The sequence below is a fragment of the Salvelinus alpinus genome, chromosome 23 (assembly GCF_045679555.1).
Source record: "Salvelinus alpinus chromosome 23, SLU_Salpinus.1, whole genome shotgun sequence".
Classification (NCBI taxonomy): Eukaryota; Metazoa; Chordata; class Actinopteri; order Salmoniformes; family Salmonidae; genus Salvelinus; species Salvelinus alpinus.
Genome location: NC_092108.1, coordinates 24,452,062 through 24,475,239, shown reverse-complemented (window position 1 = coordinate 24,475,239; position 23,178 = coordinate 24,452,062). Strand labels below are relative to the sequence as shown.

Genomic DNA, 23,178 nt, shown 5'->3' with positions numbered 1-23,178 from the left:
CAGAGAGAGGGCATGGCCAACACCCAGCACTAACATGGTTGACCTCGGCCCAAACGGAACGACGCAGACACAATCAAAATAAACCACATGATGAGGATGTGATAATCTTCTTTGACCAAGCGTCTCCGTACGAATGAAGATGTCATATTTTTATCTCCAGACTGACACCTGTTATAATAGCAGGTCTGAAGTGACTTATGGATCTGTTATTCTAGCCTGGCTACAGCCAGCATGTGGATTCATGGACTGGAAGCAACGGAAACAAGGCTGAGATGTGCCGCCCTATATTTGACCATCATGTAGATTGTATTTGAAATGAGCTCAAAGAGTAGTACTGTGACAGCACACACACACACACACACACACACACACACACACACACACACACACACACACACACACACACACACACACACACACACACACACACACACACACACACACACACACACACACACACACACACACACACACACACACACACACACACACACACACACAGGCTGAACATAACAAAATGTGGAATAAAATACTTTTTGACAGCAATGCATCTGCTTTTCAAAGTGCAACATTCACTTTACTTTTGGATATGATTTTCTTTTAATTTATTTACACTTATTCAATCTGCTCAAAACTGATAACTACTAAACCAAAATGATGTAGTGCCTAGTTAACATATATAGTTTGATAACTGGTGGACACTGGAAAATTCTATATTTTTACCTCATAAATGTATCAATTTGACATCAGTTGATGTTGGAAAGTTAAACCAAATCATACACGGAGTGGCAGTAAATACCTCATCATTCTTCATCAGTGCTTCAATAGAACAAAGTGGAAAGAGTTTATGTGCTACCATTTTGAATTATAGTGTAGTGCACAATGCACTCCTGAAATACCTGACAAGCTCTCACAGTCTCACCTCAGAATTAGACGTTCACAGTAACGTGTATTCATGAATGCTAAGGGAGGCCTCCCCAAATAATGTATATTTTTTTCTCTCTGTGTTTAATAATTTTCCTTAAATTCACAAGAGGCTGAATGGATCTCACTGGAGAAAGCATCAGAGCGAGCGAAACAGCACTCATCTGTCTCTGTATGTGTAGCCCATCTATCTGATGCTGTCTGGTCAAAACGAGTGTGACATTGTTGCCGCCCGAAGCATTGAATGCAAGGGATGCCAGCGAGAATTTGGCCTCCCTTGAATAAAAAAAGTATAAAATAATAGCCAATCAGCGTTGAGCTAAATTGAGTGAGCTCAGCTGTGAATGGTCCTGGCGCACCAGAAAAAGTGTCAAGGGAAGCCAGTTTGGATTTGGCTTCACACCAATCACACTACATCGGGAGCAAAGCGTCAATGACAGAAAATACTTGAATTGTTTTATCTTGTTGTGTTGTTGTCCTCCGGTGGCTAGCTAGCTAAAATAGCCCCTTTCCTAATTTAATGATCTGTACTGGCCAATGATTATAACGGTGATTCTGATCCAACCATATATTCATACATTGTGTCCCTGGCTTAAGAGGATGGAAGTTCAATATGTAGCTAGATGTAGAAGCCTAATGTTAACTAGATGGCTCATTGTTGCCCTTTAAAAGGAAGCTAGCGAGCAAGCATTTTAGCCAGATAGCATAGGAGAACAAAAACCTTGTACAGTATGTAGTCATAGACCGTTTTGTCAAGATGAAAGAGAGGAGGATGGCATTGGCGTTTCTCTATAAGTAGGGTGAGTCAACATGATTTTTCTACTTGCACGCACACACACACACACACAAAGAGAGAGAGAAATCAGAACTGTCCATGGACAGCCAAATCATACTTAGCTTACGTTGACTGGGATAAATAGTTTTTGGTATCTTTTAGTTCTCAATATTAGACTAAGCATATGCAATTCGATGATGTTGAAATGTTGAAGTGTAAATGGTGCGAGAATAGAGGAGAAAGCTCCTGTTTTCTTTGCGACTTGCGGTAACTCTCCGTGGTTCTAAATCAGTAGTTGTTTAGTAGTTCAAAAATGACAGAAACATTGACTTGCTTGACCATGCTGTAGGTCATGTAACTGTTTGATACATGCAATATGCTTTGTGGACTTCACCGGATAGAGGTTGCTCTCCTATTTTGTGATGAAACAAAGGTGAGGTTGAATTTATTCTGCCGCTGTGTCTCCTTATTGTCTCGGCCTTAGACCTATATATCATGGTCGTAAGGCATATGAACTAACAGGTAATAGAGCAAACAACGCAATTATCACAACACAGGTTTCAATATGGCTTTTTTTTTTTTACTTGGTTTCCCCAGGGATTTACCCACTCACCATTACTGGATGTTCATCTGACATTTCTCAACTTGCTTACAACCTGCCATTGGATAGAAATAATAATTCTAGTGATAACATTAAAACAGACAAAAAAAAGTCAGCACTAACAGACTGTTATTTATAATGAGGGATACCTGGAGGAAAATCAGACCTCTGAAATGAAAATGGATGGGCCTCCCTTCAGTAAAATATTTTAACTCGACCCTCCCTGAAAGCTTGAAAAAAAAGTGACCCCCCCCCTTTACCAAAAATTATTTAAAAAAACATGAAGTGGATAGCAAAGTACATGCCTACCATTTAACCTAACTCCCAGGACAGACCAGAGCCTTGAGATATGCAGTTTTAGAAACGGTTCTTAATTTTATAAGCATAAGCCTACATGGTAAAGTAGCCAGAAGGTTGTGGGTTCACATTCCACCATGGACAAGGGTAAGGATGAGAAGATCTCCATTATAATAAAAACACTGCATGAATCTATCATCGTATTTGCAATCCGAAAAAAATATAGATTTTATAAATGCATTTCTACATAATGTTACATGACTGGAGACAAGCAGAATATTTTAATACCACAAGAGATTATGACAACGAATGAGCGCATGCTGCAGCACCAGAGAGGTTTGATACAGGCTATTGTTAAAAAAGAGGATTGTATACATTTGGAACAATGCTAAAGTTGTATATCAACTGTAAAAATGTATTGCAACAGAACCAGTTACATCTGAAGGAGCTGATCAATGAATTCGAGAAAAATATATTTGTTTTCTAAACAGCAGCCGCATATCATCAGGTAGGCCTATATGCACTAGTAACTGTTTTCCCATTCATCAAACTATTATTTTCTAATTTATTCCATGATATTTTTGTTACAAAATAGATGTGTTGACTGATTAGAGCATGGCAATATAAGAGAATATGCTAGGCTAAATTAACAAACAAGGCATGCATAGCTCACCGCATGATCCTTAAGACTGGCCAAACTCGAATTTCTAAAAGTTCAGTCAAAAGCACTGTAGAATGACTTTATAGCCTAGTAAAGCATAATTTAACTCTAAGCAATTATTTTTGAGTGGCGCAGAGGTCTAAGACACTGCATCTCAGTGCAAGAGGCGTCACTACAGTCCCTGGTTTGAATCCAGGCTGTATCACATCCAGCTGTGATTGGGAGTCCCATAGGGCGGCGCACAATTGGCCCAGCGTTGTCCGGCTTTGGTCGTCATTGTAAATAAGAATTTGTTCTTAACTGACTTGCCTAATATATATATACACACACACACACATTTTAAAAATACAACCTAAATGCCAAATGTATAGGCATATTGTGGTAGTGCTGTTGATAATAGATCTAGGAGGATGAGAACAGAGGAGTCAGCTTTGAAAGTGCAGAGAGCCTCCGTGATACAGAGAAGAACAGTCTCGATTGAGTTACCCGTCTTGAAGCCTGACTGGTTAGGGTCAAATAGATCGTTCTGAGAGAGATAACAAGAAATTTGATCAGACACAGCACACTCAAATGTTTTGGAAAGAAAAGAAAGATGGGATACGTGTCTATAGTTTCACGTCAAACGATTCGAGTGTTGATTTGAGGAGGGGTGCAACTCGGGCCATTTTGAAGTCAGAGGGGACTCAGCCAGTAGTCAGGGATTAGTTGATGACGGAAGTGAGGAATGGGAGAAGGTCTCCAGAGATGGTCTGGAGAAGGGAGGAGGGGATGGGGTCAAGCGGGCAGGTTGTCAGACGGCCAGACCTCACTATTCGCAGGATGTCATCTGGAAAGAGGGGAGATAGAGATCAAGGTGTAGGATAGTTCTGTGTGAGTGAGACCAGTGGACTCAATAGGCTGAGTGAATGAGTAGCAGATGTCGTCATCCTTTTTTTCAAAGTAGTTGACAAAGTCATCCACAGAGAGGGGGGAGGGAGGGGTGGGAGATTATGTAGGGAGGAGAAGGTGGAAAAGAGTTTCCTAAGGTTAGAGATGGAAGCTTGAAGTTTAGTTCCAGAAAGTGGCTTCAGCAGCAGATACAGAGGACGTGAAGGTAGAGAGGAGGGCATGAAAGGATGATAGGTTCTCCAGAAGTTTAGTTTTCCTCAATTGTCACTCAGCACTGTTCTGTAAGTTCGCAATGAGTCACTCAGGCACCGAGGAAGAGGGGAGGGCCGAGCCGGCCGGGAGGAAAGGGGACAGTGCGAGTCATAGGATGCGGAAAGGGAGGAGAGTATGGTCTAGGAGGCAGAATCAGGAGACAGGAGGGAGAAGGATTTACCAGAAAGGAGAGATGGGAGGATGGAAGAGAGTAGTGGGAGAGAGAGCGAAGTTTGCAACGGTGTATCCATCTGGATAGGAACTGAGTGTTTAGGGTTGGAGGAAAGGGAGACAAAAGAGGAAACAAAGTAGTGATCAGAGAACGGGGGGGGGGGGGGGTTGCAGTGAGATTAGTATGTGAACAGCCTAGGTGAAAAGAAAGAATAGATGAGGTCAAGCGTATTTCCTGCCTTGTGAGTTGGAGGAGATTGGGAAAGGTCGAAAGAGATGAGGGGAAAGAAAGGAATCGAAGGCAATTACAAAGAACAGTGAGCCGTCGTCAGGAAATTAACTTATCAAGGTGTCAAGCTCATGGAGAAACTCCCCAAGGGCACCAGGTGTCAGTGACAGTGTGGAATTCAAATGAATAGATGGGCAGGAGATGGACATATGAGCGAGGGAGAAGAGAAAATCTCCACAGGAGAAATGAGTGGACTTGTGCCACCACCACCACAACCAGATGCTCTTGGACTATGTTAGAAAATATAGTTAGATGAAGGAAGAGCAGCTGGAGTAACATTGTTCTCTGGGGTGATCCATGTCTCCAACAGTGCCAAAATGTCAAGGGACTGAAGGGCAGCATTGGCTGAGACGAACTAGACGTTCTTGATCGCAGATCGGCAGTTCCAAACCCTGCCAGAGACCCGGAATCCCACATGGGTTGTGCGCGCAGTGCACAGTACACTAAATTATTAAAGGGTTGGAGCCAAGGGGTGGGGAGCGTCTGTAAAGCCTACAGGGGCGTGGTGACAGTTATAGAAAACACACTGTTGACAAAGCTCCAAAATAGCAAAATTAGATCCGTAAATAACTAGGTAAGATAGTCAAATGAGAGAGAGTGGTGTGGAGCCTTAATCTCTTGCATTTCTCGAACAACTCGGCAGAACCGTCTTTGTTTCGGTGACAAAGCCATCACTGACATGACCACTGCTTACAGCTAGTGCTGAGAAACCAGGGGAGACTGAAGAACAAACACTAATTGCTAATTGCAGAGCACACCTCCCTGTACTAATTGCTGATTGCCTAGGAGAGGTGACATCACTCCCCGTCCAATACAGCCACTGATTACCAAAACAAGTCACAAATTTCCCTGCCCCTTGATCCTGGTTGATGTGTCAACAACTATGTGCAAATGATGAGCAGTCAGCAGTTCACACACCAAGTAGGCCACTGCCAGACCCAGCCAGTAAGAATGAGTTTTTACCCACAAAAGAGCTTTATTACAGATAGAAAGACTCCTCAGTTTCATCAGCTGTCCGTCCGGGTGGCTGGTCTCAGATGATCCCGCAGGTGAAGAAATTGGATGTGGAGGTCCTGGGCTGGCATGGTTACACGTGGTCTGCGGCTGAGAAGCCGGTTGGGCACACTGCCAAATTCTCTCAAACTACGGCTTATGGTAGAGAATTGAACATTCCATTATCTGGCAACAGCTCTGGTGGACATTCCTGCAGTCAGTATGCCAATTGCATGCTCCCTCTAACTTGAGACATCTGTTGCATTGTGTTATGTAACAAAACTGCACATTTTAGAGTGGCCCACTATTGTCCTCAGCAGAAGGTGCACCTGTGTAATGATCATCCTGTTTAATCAGCTTATGTATATGCCACATCTGTAAGGTGAATGGATTATCTTGGCAAATGAGAAATGCTCACAAACAGGTATGTAAACAAATTTGTGCGTATGGAACATTTCTGGGATATTTAATTTCAGCTCATGAAACATGGGACCAACACTTTACATGTTGTGTTTATATTTTTGTTCAGTATATAATGGTTTGGGACACCTGGGAAAATCAGGGGAGCTTCAGTGGAAGCTCCTTAAAACGTCCTTGGGGACGTCCCCAGAACTAACTGGGAACTAGACAAAACCTTTCATGGGAACAATGATAAAACATTTGAAGAATGTCATAAAAACGTTCCCGGGATAAACCGTGAACTAGAAGGGGACTTACAGGAAACTAGACAAAGGTCCCCCAGAGAACATTCCCTTAGGACAATCACGCAATGCTCTTAGAATGTTTTTAGAATGTTGTCAGAGGGATAAATTTGCGCCAAAACCCCTAAGCGATCTAATGGGAACATCACTGAATGTCCTTATGACGTCCCTTGTTCGCTGGGTTAGGACTGCACTGCCAGCGCAATGGCATGTGGGAGGTTAGGTGGAAAGGCTCAGAGTACGATATTGTGATAGGGTCTGCTTTAAATCAAAACCAATAGAGCTTCAGACTAAGACCAAGATATTCTTATCCCCAATTTTGATCTAATATTAAATCATTATTTTCCTTTTCAACTTGGACTTCCTTCCATCGGATGAAACTGCCCCAAAAACTTCATATCAAAAGTGGATACAAGCATTCAGAAAGGGCAGCACCAGGAGGCCCTTTCAAGCCGGGCATAGATTTCAGACATTTAAATCGATTCGAGCGGGATTTGAGAACTGAGATAGAGGAGCCTGGGTTAAAGAAACCCACCATCGGGGAGAGGAAATGCTGTTCTCAATGACCTTACTGTTACCAGTAACAACCCTGCATAAAGTCTCTCTTCCTGATATCAGTCTGGTCTGGGCCTGAAACATCTAATTCAGCTCCTGTCCCAGGAACTAGCCTTCATTTCCTGTCTGCGCTGCAGCCATTGCCTATTTAAATTACACCCCACTGTCCCACCACCCCACCACATCCTCCTGATTCCCCTATGAGCAACATCCCCTCCATTCCCAGTCCCCTTTGGGTGGATTCAGCTGGTCTCAAACACACACATACTGCTCTGGAAGGTAGTGGAGCTGGAGAGGCTAACTAGGCAGATCACTGACTGATGCCTGCCTCGCAAGCGTTGCAGTTTAGGAGATTATGATCTGACACAATTCCGATTTTGAAAAAAAGTTGAGGTAGAGTTGTGCAGATTATGTGGCTCAACAGAAAAAAATCTGCTAAAAAAATATGTAACTAAATATATATTAATGAAATGTTCATGAATGATATGCATAGCATGAATTTGGCACATTTGTAAAACTGCGGTTTCGGAGTCAGAGAAACCTCTTATTTTTTCCTCTTCCTGCTCAACTTACATCCTGCCGCACCCAAAAGAGCTCTTGTTCCATCATAAGAAAGTAACTCACAAACTCTGTGGCCTAACATGTAAATGTAGTCAATGTTGATTCATAATCTGTATGAATAGCTGAATATCCTCCCTTCGGCCAGACTATCTCCAGCCAGCCAGTTTCTCCAGAGATCAGCATTAAATTGTCATTACTGGAAGCTTTTAATGTATACATTGTCACATCATCGTACAGTGAGTAGACCCTCAACAGAGATTGCTGTACATAAACCAGATGAAAACCCCTTTCCTTCAGTCCCCAGAAAGGCAAAAAACATAATTTCTGGAAGTGTGAAGAGAGACTGGTGAATAGCAGATATACTTATCCCCATGCACTCCACTCACCCTGTTATACACCGTTCCATGTCCGAGCACACAGACGGTATCATACAATAGTAGCACACATGCTCCGGCCCTTATATGAGATTAACATTGTTACTTTACAGAAAAATTATGTGGGTTTTTAATGAAAGCTTGAGATTTCCTTAAATCCAGACTAAGGGGCTGAATCCCAGGAAGGCAGTTAAAAATGATTTACATTTCAATGCATGTCCCAGGTCATTAAAAACCAGGGTCTACTTTTCTCCTCTCTCTGAGTATGCATAAATGTTGAGCAAAATGCAGCCAGTGTTTAACATGTCCCCCAGTACTCTATGACTGTACTCTCCGGACACTCTGAGAGAGTGGGCCTCCACATTAAAGGGAAACTTCCCCACTAGACACTATTTGAGTTGTTTTTCCAGTCTCCCTACATAATTCTGATTGATTCGAGGGTTTTTCAGACATAATTATGCACTACAGCTGTATTATTTTTTTTTATGCGGAGAGAGTTCAACCAATCATGTCATTGGTTGATTGAGCCTACTGTCTGATCATAAAATTAATGAAGTAACGTTTTGTAGCAATTACTGTGGCCTTTGTGTTTCGCCGATTGCACGATCACACTAGCAGCGAGTAGATATGGTTTTCCTTGTTCAATAACGCCATTGGACTTGTCTCAACGATGTTCTTATCTGCAAATGATATACTGTAGGTTGACTCATTTTCCCTGGCTTTGTAAAGACTATAGCCTGACGGGAGCCCTACTTCCTTGTTCCCACCACCGAAGGCAGGCTTTTCAAAATGGGGGCGGTACTAGTTTACTGGTTCACTGGAGCTATGTTACCATGCACTGTCTATCCGAGATTGCTAAATAATTAGCTACAATGGCTGCTTCCGATGATTCCTCTTTCCAAGAAGAGCTGGATGATGAAACATTTTTTAATGCAATTTTATATAGGAACATACAGCCCTATTTATTTGAGCCAGAATACACTGAAGGGTGTTGAGAATCAGTGGTTGCAGCCTACATCAGCTGGACAAGCACTCAGGAGGGCAAATGACAAATGAGTAAGTTGTTTTTCTGTCGGTAGCTAGCTAGCATTATAACCTTTCTTTTTACACGAGGCAGTGTTGTTCAGTACAGTGCAATTTGGTGATTGATTCGGTCATAACGGGTTTTACTAGTACCACTTCAAGCCAAGCTAGCCAAGTTCAGCTAGCTATTTAGCTAGCTAACTGAGTTTTCTATACATAAATTGTACTGTAATCTAAAGTTATAGCTAGTTAGCTAACTAGCCTAGCTAGCCCGACGATCCCACTGAGGCGTGTGAGCCAGACGAACCGGCTGAGGCGTGGGAGCCTGATGGTGCAACTGAAGCATGACGTGGGGTGGGCGCCTGCCTAGCCCACCGAGGCAAGAAGACCTCTTGAGCCAGCTAAGACGTGAAAGCCCGACGAGCTAGCTAAGGCACTCCCGGTTCCCTCGACGACGGCACCCAGACCCGACGTCACCAACCAAAACAAAAGCTCTCTGATGCTTATTTTAGTGGTGTCAGCATTCTGTAAGGATCGGCGCTGGTAGATGACAAGCAAGTACAGGGAGTGAACATTTAATTAGCAACGGACATAGGACAGGACAGCGTCTGGACATGAACATAAGGACATTAATGCTGACACAGGGAACAAACGGGGAAGCAGACAGAAATAGGGAAGGCAATCAACAAAGTGAAGGAGGACAGGTGAGTCCAGTGAGTGTTAATGCGCGTAATGATGGTGACAGGTGTGTGTAATGGTTGGCCACCTGGCACCCTCCAGCTCCAGAGAGGGACAGTTGGAGCAGGCGTGACAGGAAGGACTTTGGCTTTATAACTCATATTAATCTTGGAGTAATATTCTACACCATGCTGCTACAGTAGGAATACAGACAGTACACAACGATTGCCCATGAATGTTTAAAGGCATTTTCATCTTTCTCTAACAGATAATACCGCTTGGATATAAAGAAGTTGATGCCTCAAGAGAAGATGTGAAAGGTGCCATAACCACAATCACCCCTTGTATCAAAGTGACTCCGAACACCTCATTGCACCACCCAAACACACCATATGCAAGTTTTCCCTTTGTAGAACTGTAGTATTTATTATAAGTATATATAAGAAATCAGTCATTTGAAATAAATGAATTAGGCCCTAATCTATGGATTTCACATGACTGGGCAGGGGTGCAGCCATGGGTGGGCCTTGGAGGGCATAGGCACACCCACTTGACAGCCAGGCCCACCCAGCAAGCTTTATTACAGAAAGAAATACTCCTTAGCATCAACTTCTTTGTATCCAAGGGGAAATGCTGCATACTGCTATTGTCACGATCATCGTAACGTGGAAGAGAGGAGGACCAAGGCACAGCGTGATAACAATACATCTTCTTTATTTGAAGACGAAGACAAAACGAAACTAACACTATACAAACTAAACAAGACAATAAACCGACGAACGCTGAGGGCGCTGCCCCTCCGTCCAGTGGCGCCCTCTAGGATGGTCTTCAGTCCGGGACTCGCTGTAAGGGTCCCCGCTCCAGAGGCACCACCTAAGCGGGGATTGACTATGGTGAGGTGGGGTCCACGTCCTGCACCCGAGCCGCCGCCGTGAGAAGGCCCACCCGGACCCTCCCCTTCTGTGTCAGGTTTTGCGCCCGGAGTCCGCACCTTTGGGGCGGGGGGGGGGGGGGGGTACTGTCACACCCTGGCCTTAGTTATCTTTGTTTTCTTTATTATTTTAGTTAGGTCAGGGTGTGACATGGGGGAAGTATGTGTTTTGTATTGTCTAGGGGTTTTTGTATGTTTATGGGGCAGTGTTCAGTCTAGGTGTATGTATGTCTATGGTTGCCTAGATTGGTTCTCAATTAGAGACAGCTGTCTATCGTTGTCTCTGATTGGGAACCATATTTAGGCAGCCATATTCATTAGGTAGTTCGTGGGTGATTGTCTATGTGTAGTGTTTAGTGTCAGCACTATTTGTTATATAGCTTCACGTTCGTCGTTTTATTGTTTTGTATAGTTTGTATAGTGTTCTTCGTTTCGTTTTCGTCTTCAATAAAAGAAGATGTATTGTTATCACGCTGCGCCTTGGTCCTCCTCTCTTCAATGTTACGACGATCGTGACAGCTATTTAAACTCACCTCGGTCTCGAGAGAAAATAAACCTTGTCTTGAATACAAGCCATGTTTACTTATATGCTATATTGACAGACTAATTTACTGTTTTATTGAAACATATTTAGTTACCAACAAATTAAAGTTTAAATAATACACAAACTCCTTGCATCATTTGTTTTAGATTAAAGCCAGTTAAACCAAATACATTTCATGAATTTCAAAAATAATTGATTCAGAAGTTGAATTCAACACTTTATTGGTTTCTGAAAATGTTTTGTCACTTGTCAGTACACTTGTAAAACATACTATATAAAGCACCATTATACATATATCTACAACAGCTAGCAATATATATATACTGTATATATAAACCACAATGCAGTTGTGAGAATACTAGGCATTCTATATTATACTACAACATCAGTCTAGCTGAATATGGATGTTGTATATTGTGTTGGTTGAATGTTCCAGGCAGGTTCCAGAATGTTCTTCAGCTGGTGAAAATCTTCTTGTGTATGGGTAATTGCAGCTGGTTTAGCAGGATTTGGCGATGTTCTTCACCACCCACTGCTTCGACCTCTTGCAGTATGTACTGCAAGTAAAAAATGAAGACTGATCATGAAGATGCATAACCATACAATAAATCATGTTCATCTGTAAACAAAAAAGGGTACAATAGACTGGTATGTGCTTTGTTCCACTTAGAGTCAATAAAGGGGCACTGAGATGGGCTGTTAGCAAAGATGTGAAAAGTTTGAGGGTGCTTGACTTGTACACAGTCTAGTCGAGTATTGTTGTGTATGAGCACCTACAGTTGTGCTTTTGAGTAGACAAGCACTGCCAAAAATAGAGTGAATAGGCTAGAAGAGTATATTAACAGCACCTCTCCCCCATGCCAAAGACCTGATTGTAATGGTGTGAAAAGTTTGAGGAGCACTTGTTTTGTAGACAGTTTAGCGTATTTGTGATTTTGTTTTGTCAAGAGGGTATTGTGCTGTTGTCCTCCCAATCAAAAGATCAGATAATTAATAGTACTGAAAGCATAAGCTACAGCTAGCTAGCACTGCAACACATACAATGTGGTGAGTAGTTGACTCAGAGAGAAAGACATAGTTGAACAGTTTCAAGAAGTTAAATTCTTCCTAAAGAATCTATTCCTGTCAATAGATCATGCATGCTAACCTTCAGACAATACCCACCCCCATAGAGACACCATTCAGTCACCCACACCATCCCCTCCTTACTAAAACCTATTTTTGTCCAATTTAGACTTCAAGCCTGCATGAACAATCAACTAAACCTTTAGTAGATTTTAGTAAGATTTTAGAAGGTGACTTACACTAGTTCCTGGTGATGCCGCTGCAGATGATGCGATCAGACTCTAAATAGAACACATAATGTTAGTCACGTTAGACTCTGCGGAAGTTAGTTAGCTTGCAAAGTTACAAATGGCATCGCCAGATAGCAGCTGGCTCTGGAATGCTTTGGAATGTCTAGCCAGCATATTATGAAAGCTAGCTAAATATTGTTTTAGATAAACAAATGTAGTTCGCTAGCTAGCTAGCAAGGTAACGTTAGCTATGTTATTGTCTGCTGCACTGATGTTGGCTGATCGGATGCCTTCTTTGAAGTGAAGGGGAAAATTTATGGAATAGCATCACTTTTCAACATTCAACGGCATGGCAACCCCATCAGTTGAGACTTCAGTTCCTTTTGAAAATCCTCAAACACAGACATTTGATATTTCTCAGATCAATTGAATACACCTCCACGGGGCGGTGCTACGTCCTGAAATCGCTTTGGTTGTCTGTGTGTATCAGTCTGTCTATGTGTCTGTGTGTGTATGTTGGCTGTTTGTGCGGCTGTTTGGGCTGTATGAAGGTTGAGCTGAGCCCAGGGCCGCTGGCTGGGTCTCCAGTCTGGGCTGTCCCTCCCCAGAGTGTGACTGGGAACCGTGCTCCACAATGCTCCAGTACGTCCGTCTGTCTGTCTCCACACAGAACCACTGCATTACTCAGGCTTTTCCCCTCACAGCAGCATTCGTCAGATTCTCTCCCGGTCAAGCCGAGTTCACCTGTTCCCATGAGTTGGAACAGGTTCAGGGAACAGAACAGAAAACTGGAAATAAAGAACATTTTCAAGGAACAGAATCGGAATCGGGAACGAAAGTGATCTATATTGTTCAACAAAACCATGGGAACTGGACAAAAGGAACACCTATGTGAGAATGCTATCCACTGACTACAGCTTAGTGTTCAACACCATAGTGCCCTCAAAGCTCATTACTAAGCTAAGGACCCTGAGACTAAACACCTCCCTGCATGGCCAGGCACGACTCCAACACCATCATTACATTTGCCGATGACACAACAGTGGTAGGCTTGATCACCGACAACAACGAGACAGCCTATATGGAGGAGGTCAGAGACCTGGCCGTGTGGTGCCAGGACAACAACCGCTTCCTCAACGTTATCAAGACAAAGGAGATGATTGTGGACTACAGGAAAAAGAGGACCGAGTACGCCCCCATTCTCATCGACGAGGCTGCAGTGGAGCAGGTTGAGAGCTTCAAGTTCCTCGGTGTCCACATCCCTAACAAACTAACATGGTCCAAGCACACCAAGACAGTCGTGAAGAGGGCAAGACAAAACCTATTCAGGAGACTGAAAAGATTTGGCATGGGTCCTCAGATCCTCAAAATGTTCTACAGCTGAACCATCGAGAGCATCCTGACTGGTTGCATCACTGCCTGGTATGGCAACTGCTCGGCCTCCGACCGCAAGGCACTACAGAGGGTAGTGTGAACGGCCCAGTACATCACTGAGGCCAAGCTTCCTGCCATCCAGGACCTCTATACCAGTCAATGAAAGGCTCTAAGAATTGTCAAAGACTCCAGCCACCCTAGTCATAGACTGTTCTCTCTGCTACCGCATGGCAAGCGGAACCGGAGCGCCAAGTCTAGGTCCAAGATGCTTCAAAACAGCTTCTACCCCCAAGCCATAAGTCTCCTGAACATCTAGTCAAATGGCTACCCAGACTATTTGCAGTGCCCCCCTCTCCTCACCCCCTCTTTACACCACTGTTACTCTCTGTTGTCATCTATGCATAGTCACTTTAATAACTCTACATACATGTACATACTACCTCAAATAACCAGTGCCCCTCACATTGACTCTGTATCGGTAGCCCCTGTATATGGTCTTGCTATTGTTATTTTACTGCTGCTCCTTAATTACTTGTTACTTTTCTCTCTTATTCTTATCTGTATTTTTTTTAAATTGCATTGTTGGTTAAGGGCTCGTCAGTAAGCATTTCATTGTAAGGTCTACACCTGTTGTATTTGGCAAATCCCTCTACCTCCAGTGGTGTAAAGTAAAAATACTTAGTTTGCTTTTTGGGGTTTCTGTACTTTACTTTACCATTTGCATTGTTTGACATCTTTTCCTTTTACTCCACTACATTTCTAAAGAAAATATATACATTTTCCCTGATACACAAAAGGTTTGGATACTCAGACAGGACAGCAATATGGTCCAATTCACGCACCTATCAATATAACGCATTGTCATCCCTACTGCCTCTGTTCTGGTGGACTCACTAAAAACAAATAATGGGTTTGTAAATTATGTCTGAGTGTTGGAGTGTGCCCCTGGCTGTACATTTTTATAACAAGAAAATTGCATCGTCTGGTTTGCGTAATACAAGGAATTTGATGTATAGGATTTACTTTACTTTAACTTTTACTCAAGTATGACAATTTAGTACTTTTCCACCACTGTACTTAAGTACATTTAAAACCAGATACTTTTAGAATTTTACTCAAGTAGTATTTTGCTGAGTGACTTTCACTTTTACTTGAGTCATTTTCTATTAAGGTATCTTTACTTTTACTCAAGTATGACAATTGAATACTTTTTCCACTGCTGTCTCCTTCTCTCTCTGTGTGGAGGGAGGGGTGGGGAGGTAATGAAGCTTAAGTAAGACTGGTGTCTGGTAATGTAATATACACAAAGGCAGTGTCAGGTCTGGATCCAATAATGTGTCACATACCCCGTCTGGAACAGATTGGCCCAGATGATCTGATTGAACTCTTACAAGCCAGGACCCCCACCCAACCCTAGCCGAGCCCAGTCCAGCCAGGCCCAGGACAGCCTCTCTCCCTCTGCCTCTGCCTCTCACCCTGACCCACTGACCCCTGTAAGACCATTCATCCATCCAAGGCAGGACACTAAGACCCTGAGTCCCAACCATTAATTTGCCTCAACTCCACAACCCTGTCCACAAGCCTGGAAACGATGGTAGAGTGCCTTTGGCATCAGACAGGGAACTGACAGGTGCACTCTCAATATTAGCTAACTTGTTTTCTTGTTAGAAATCATTCTACAAGTCATTAGTTGGTTCAAATACTTGAGGCAGGTAATACAAAGGGCACATTTTTGTTTAACCAATTTACCAAGACCGACTGATATTCAACCATTTATTATAGGGAGATTGGTATAAGTTGAGCCAAAGGGGATAGGTTGAGCCACCTTTGTTTCTATGAAACTATACACAAAATGTATAATTTGACAAAATATTTAGGAAGAGGTCATCATTTCATGGAGTCTGTGAAGGAAGAAACCACATGGAAAAAGTGGTAAGCAAGTTAGGTCTAAAAACAATAGTCAAACGAATGTATTGTGTTAGGGGCTTTATGATGCTTGTATGTAAATCAAAGTAGATCATTTAAAGAGTGATATATACATCAGCTGTGGTCTCTGTAAGCTCAAAATGAGGTCCTAAACCTAGCATAAAAGGGTATCTGTGTATCTGTGTGGGCTAATATAGTCAAAATGTTTGCTTCAGGTAAATTGAACCAATAGTTGAGCCAATGGCAAGATGAGAAAATAAAGTGTTTTCTTCCCAGACGTAACGCAAGGTATTATCGCTGGGAGATGAAGTAACAACAGGTCCTGGCCTATGTTAAAAAGTATGATGTGTTTGTTAGGTGTTAAGCCTGTGTTAAAAGATACAATACTAGTTAAATAAAGGTTAAATGTAAAAAATTAAAAATTAAATACTTAAAATTATTCAAAGACAAAAAAGTTATTGTAATTCTGTTGAATTGTGTTTGGGAAAAAAAGATAGACATGGTTTTAAAAAGATAGTGGTAATATTTCATTCAGTACAGGAATTTGTAGGCGGCTTAACTAACCCTGTCCTGTGGCTAAACTTACCCCATACCCTGAATTCTGATTATTTCCAGGGATACACAACATCCTGAAATATACTGTATGTAAATATCTTCGTTAGAAAGAGTACTATATTTCCTTTGACGGAGTGATGCTGAATGGAAAAAATTCTCAACTTACCCCATTCTCCCCTACATAGGCTCCAAACAAGGACAAAGCAAGGGTAGAACTTGTGTGGCAGATTTCAATCCATCACTCTTATAATATATTATATTCTCTACCAGCACCTCAATGAACATGTCCGGTATCATGTTCCTAATGAACAGTTGTGGTGGGCAGTGCCCCGTTTAGAAAAGTAGCGTCATCAGCTATTTGTAGCTGGGGAGACTAACAGTGTACTGGGTCCTAATTTCAGACAGGGGTTATAGAGTGGCAGGAAGCGTGATGCTGGAGAGGCATGTGTGTGAATTTACCGCCCTGCTTCTGGCTCCCTGGGCCCAGCCTCAAGCCCACACAGAGCGCCCTGCCTGGGGCCCTGGAGTTGCTGCTGCATGGAGCTCTGTTGATTGAGAGAGAGAAAGAGAGAGAGAGCTTATAGTTTCACCTCTAGTTTTCTCTGTGTGTGGGCCCATGCACCCCTCTGATTTGCTGTCCTTCATCCCGGCTTTCCAAAATAGAGGAAACATTTTGTTCCTGTCCTAGCCTGTGGGAAAGAGAAATGAGGGAGAGAAAGAAAGAGAGAAAGACTCCACGGCTATTAATACAATTTCACCTAAAAGCTTCCCTGTCCTCCCACTCAGAGGAAGCTCCTAAAGTGAACATGTTTTAGGGCCTGCATGCATGGTCAGCAGGGGAAAAGGGGGAACAGACCGTGGAATGAGAGACAAGGGAAAAGGAGTAAAAAAGTAGTAAAAAAGCTCTGTGAGTGTTAACCTCTCTGCCCTCCCGTCACCCACTACCATTGTGAGATTCTGAGATGAACTCACCCATGTAGGGCCATTCTGCACTCCCAGGAAGAGTGTTCTTATCAACCCCAGTCCCCTCCTCTAACCCCCCCCCCCACACCGGCTGTGATTTAAGGGTGTTAATAAACATGATGTAGTGCTTACAGCGATTGCTCGGATAGGAATGTTCTTTTGCCTTTCTTTTTCATGCATCCACAGAGTTTCACATGTTTGCATGCGGTGCTTTGCGGTGCGGCGAGAGAAAGACTGATAGTGTATAGTTTGTTTTTGGCTTCTTTAATCATTTAAGCAGAGAAGGAGACAAATCCTTTTGGGGGCAGTTTTTACCCTCATGAAAAAATACTACAGCTTACTATAGAATACTACAGCACTTACTGTACTATAGAATTCTGTAGTAAACTGTAGAATACCGTAGAATACTATTACACGCTGTAATATCACTCGAACATGTGGAGTACTTACTGTAGAATTTTGTAATACACTGTAGAATATTATAGTAAATTCAACAGGAATGTCTGCAAAAACACTACAGTCGACAAAAACACTACACTTTTTTAACTAAAGTCAATTCTACAGTATTTAATTTTCATATACCCCACCCATTCCCTCCCCCATGTCACAATTTGTGCCACCCATATGTGAGAAACATACATGCCAAGTATACACAATATATTGTGTTCCCTACAGGTTATAGAAAAAAGCAGAAGCTCTGAACTATCTGTTCAGACCCCAGTCCTACCTACCTACCTACCTACCTACCTACCTACCTACCTACCTACCTACCTACCTACCTACCTACCTCTCTACTTACCTACCTACCTACCTATCTATCTACTTACCGACAGGTTATGGAACATTTGCTTTTATGCTATTTTACCAGTAGGTTTCCTGAATGAGAAAGCCTCCTTGTCAAAGATAATAAAACAGAAACACTATATTAAATACTGCAGTAATTTTTGCAAAAACACTACAGTAAATACTACAATCCGTAAAATCACTACAGTAATTACTATAGTATATGATACAGTTTTCTTTTACTACAGTATTTATAATATAGTTAACTGGAAACACTACAATACTTACTACAGTAAATACAGTTAATACAGTTAATAACATAGTATTTATGCCATAGTACACTACGGTATTTTTTTATGTGGGATGCGCCATAAAATGTCACTCCATTTCACAGAGTTACTGTTTGGTTCCTGTGCTCTGGTTTTGTTAGGTCCTGTTCTCCTGTGGTGGCTCTTCCTCCTTGTCTCCCTGTACACATGTCTAGTACTCCATCATATCCTTACAACTACTTCATATCCATATCTCAGAGTTTGGCTGTCGTTACTCAACAAACAAAGTACAGTATTCTGTAGTAACATATTAATGATCAGCCAAGGCAATGTGAACTATTGAGAAATTACGTTTTGATGATGTCTTCGTTCTCATCCATTTCTCTCCAAACTACATCATGTCAAATGTTGTTAAGCCTCTAAGTATCCTGGGAAGTGTGTGATTGGTGGCAGGGCAGGCTAGACAGGAGATAATCATTCTGCCCTGCTTGAGAGAGACGGCTGGTGTGCTGCAGCATTGTAGAAGAGAAACCCATAGAGAGCCATCCAATGCGTGCCGTGCGCTGGGAAGGGATTTTTCACTAATCAAAAGTCAATTTGCTTGTTTCGGGCCTCCTCCAAATGCAACCTAACCCAACGAGCTGGATTTATGATGTGCCTGCCAGCTTTTCCCTGGCGCAAATCTTCCAGTAACACGCTCCTCTCCCATAGCAGAGCGGAGTGTAGCCCACATGGCCGGACACAGCTGGCTCTGATTACAGACCCATACAGTAGCCATTCTTTTTCACTAACCCCCCTCCCTGCTCAGTGACGCTTATTAGAAATGTAACATACTGGTCTCGGAGTTTGTTGCAGATTTATGTGTCACAGGTGCTCTCTTTAAAAAGCATGTAATGGTTACCTAACGCACCCCTGACAACAAATCTAATATGAGAGGTGTGTGACTAATATTGATTTTTGAAATATTGTCTGGTTACCCAAAATATGTGTACCCAAAAAATGCAACACATGATTTTGATTCTGGAACTCTGAGCAGGCTATGAAAAATATGCATTTATTTATTTATACAAAACAGGTTTGCTGTAAATCTGAAGTAAATCATTTTTCAAGGAATCTCCTTGTGGCTTTGACTATCAGAATGTGCATGGTATGCAGTGTTCTTTATGTACATTGTTTTGTGTGTAAAAGCATACATTTCAGTTGATGCACATCATTCAAAAGTGTAATGTTTCATTTGATTATGCTGTAGGTATTTAAATGAATAAATGGCTGTCATTTCATGTCATAAAACAAACATTGATGTCCCACTGTATATTGTAAGTGACAATTACACAATATCAGCTCAACAGTATCTCTCTCAAACAAGTACATGTCACTGTTAAGACATAATTTCTATAGAAATCCTCTCTATTACAAATGCTAAGCATGAAAAAATAATTGGCGGTAGAGAGGGAGCCTAGTCAGTCTAACATCAGGGGTAGTGGTACATGCCCCCATGTTTACCCTTCTTTTTCCCTGTGCCTGGCTTAGGCTACCCCGAGGAGGGTACACTTGGACTGTGGCAGGAGGTGGGGTGAGAGGGGGCATAGCCAGGCAATTCACCTGCCTCACGTTTCCTTCCATTGCTTCAGTTTGCACTTTTGGTAAAATATCTAATGACTCATGAAATACATTTGTGTTTGTTTACGTCTAGCTGCAAGCCAAGTTCTCAAAAATCATGAAGGTTCAACCAAACCTTTGCAATTGTTACATTGATACAAATTAATGAAGGTATAATGAAATGAGTCTGTGTATTACGCATTGTTTGGAACAACCAATACAGTCCTCTATTGTATCACAATACTAAACCTTTGTGTTTGAGTGAGTGAGTGTGTCAGGGCTTGACTCCTGATGGACTCTGACTGGTACCCGGTGTGTCTGCTGCCTGTCTGTCATCACTAGACAGTCTGAGCTGAACGTGTGTCTGGGTGCCGCTCGCCGGCCCGTCGTCTCACCCAGGGTAACTCCTGCCAACACGCATGCAGCCCTGTCTGGGTGGATCACACTAGTCCTGGCCAGAACACTGGAACCATAGCGGAGACATAAAATGACTTCTGACCGACGCTTGGCTGGGAGAAAGCATGGAAACATTTAAGACACGTGGAATATAAAGTGCTGTTGTCCAGGAGGCCAGGCTGTAGTAACATATAATGTGAGGTGACGAGTTCAAGGGCCTATCAATCTCTCTCTCTCAATTCAATTCAATTCTATGGGCCTTATTGGCATGGGAAACATATGTTTACATTGCTAAAGCGAGTGAACTAGATAATAAACAAAAGTGAAACGAACAGTAAACATTACACTCACAAAAGTTTCAAAAGAATAGAGACATTTCAAATGTTATATTATGGCTATGTACAGTGTTGTAACAATGTGCAAATAGTTGAAATGGGGGGTAGAAGAGAGGACTGAGGCCGATAGGAACACTCTTCCTGGGAGTCTGCATGCTGCAGAACGGCCCTACATGGGTGAGTTCATCTCAGAATCTCACAATGGTAGTGGGTGACGGGAGGGCAGAGAGGTTAACACTCACAGAGCTTTTTTACTACTTTTTTACTCCTTTTCCCTTGTCTCTCATTCCACGGTCTGTTCCCCCTTTTCCCCTGCTGACCATGCATGCAGGCCCTAAAACATGTTCACTTTAGGAGCTTCCTCTGAGTGGGAGGACAGGGAAGCTTTTAGGTGGAATTGTATTAATAGCCGTGGAGTCTTTCTCTCTTTCTTTCTCTCCCTCATTTCTTTTTCCCACAGGCTAGGACAGGAACAAAATGTTTCCTCTATTTTGGAAAGCCGGGATGAAGGACAGCAAATCAGAGGGGTGCGTGAGCCCACACAGGGGGAAACCAGAGCGGTGAAACTATAACATCCACCTCTCCAGCCATCTCTCTCTCTCAATTCAATTCAAAGGGCATTTACAAAGCAAGTGAAATAGATAATAAACAAAAGTGAAATAAACAATATAAAATTAACAGTAAACATTACACTCATTACACTATGGCAATATACAGTGTTGTAACGACGTGCAAATAGTTAAAGTACAAAATTCTTTCCAATGTGTCAAGAAATTATCTTTTTGTTTTCTCATGATTTGGTTGGGTCTCTCTCTCTCTCTCTCTCTCTCTCTGTGCCTCTCCAGTGTCCAGCTTGACCTCTTGTTTTATAGGCCTCTCACCCCTCTGTCGTGTCCCTCCCCTGCCCTCCCCTGTTGCGTCTCCTCTCCTTTCTTTGTCTCTGTGCTCCTTCATCTCTCCAGTTACGTGGCACCACACCTTCTGGTTGTTATCCCCCTTCCTCCTCCCCCCCCCCCCCCCCATGCTGAGGGGTGACACTCGATGCCTTTCATGTGGCCTTGGCCCCTGTTCCCCCCTGGTTCCTCCTGCCTGTTGAGCTGATCCGTGGGGCGTGGGTCCCAACCCCTCCCTGGGTGATTGATGGCCAAGGTGCCCTCTCCACTCGGCCCTCACGCCCCACCCCCGGCCAGGGGGACGGCATAGTGTTTCATGAGCTCAGCTGTGTGGCGCCCGGGAACTGCACCTCCAGTCTCCAACACAGGCCAGGCACCAGGCACCACTCTCTGTCCTCTGTCTGTCTAACCCCACACAGCACGACTCCCTGGGGGACACAAAGCATGCGTGACCTCCCGTTAGACCCACCTCTTGATCCCTGTGTATAGCACACACACATTTGTACAAAGACACACACACACCGACCCTCACTGTGGTGACTATACCATCACTTTACCTCTCTGACAGTCATCCTTCACTCTTCTATATCCTCCCAAAAACCTCTTACACCCAGTATCATATACCTTATGTATAGATGGCCTGAGTGTGACCCCATACCTTTTCTATTTCCTTCATCGCCCAACCCCTTGCCCAACTCCCCCCCCCCCCGCCCTCACCCCATATCACCTATCTCACCTGACCCCTCCCCTAGGGGACATTGAACGGGTGTGCCCTGTCTCAGGGGGAATTCCAAGAAAGGGGGGAGTCTCAGTCTCAGGAGGAATCTGAGGACACTGGTAGTTCTTATCGCCGTTGCTGGAGAGAGCACCACCTGTTGGGATGGTACTGGAGCGAGGACTGGAATCCATTCTGGTAACCGACAGCTCCACAGAGACCTGATACTCCCTGGTCCAAAGGATCGAATGCTCACTACTGCCATTCACCAGCCAGCTGTCAATCAGATCCTACACGTATACGAAGACAAGGGGAGGAACAGTTGGGTGTAAAGTTAGACGTACCTTGAATCAGTGACATCTATACCTAAGGTTTGGGATACTGATTGTTTCTCGGTGCATATCTCTTTCATTAGTTTATGAACAGTGCATTCAGAAAGTATTCAGACCACGTAACTTTTTCCACATTTTGTTATGTTACAGCCTTGTTCTAAAATGTATTAGATTGTTGTTTTTCCTCATCAATCTACACACAATACCCCATCATGACAATGCAAAAACCGTATTTTTGAAATTTCTTCAAATTTATACAAATTATAAAATGGAAATATCACATTTATATAGCTATTCAGACCCTTTACTCAGTTTTTGGTTGAAGCACCTTTGGCAACGATTACAGCCTCGGGTCTTTTTGGGTATGATGCTACAAGCTTGGCACACCTGTATATGTGGAGTTTCTCCCATTCTTCTCTGCAGATCCTCTCAAGCTCTGTCAGGTTGGATGGGGAGCGTCGCTGCACAGCTATTTTCAGGTCTCTTCAGTGATGTTCGATCTGGCTCAAGTCCGGGCTCTGGCTG

General features: G+C 43.0%; 1 long non-coding RNA gene across 2 annotated transcripts; it reads right to left on the bottom strand.

Annotated features, from left to right (window-relative positions):
• Positions 1-11,422: 11,422 nt before the first annotated feature.
• LOC139551336 (uncharacterized) lies at positions 11,423-17,131 on the bottom strand. Of its 2 annotated transcripts, none has more exons than XR_011670255.1 (3): positions 16,959-17,131; positions 12,523-12,564; positions 11,423-11,775 (listed from the first exon to the last, which is right to left on the bottom strand). It is a non-coding gene; the product is annotated as an uncharacterized lncRNA (long non-coding RNA). The 2 variants fall into 2 exon arrangements; XR_011670254.1 differs by lacking the exon at positions 16,959-17,131 and adding an exon at positions 16,535-16,947.
• Positions 17,132-23,178: the final 6,047 nt, after the last annotated feature.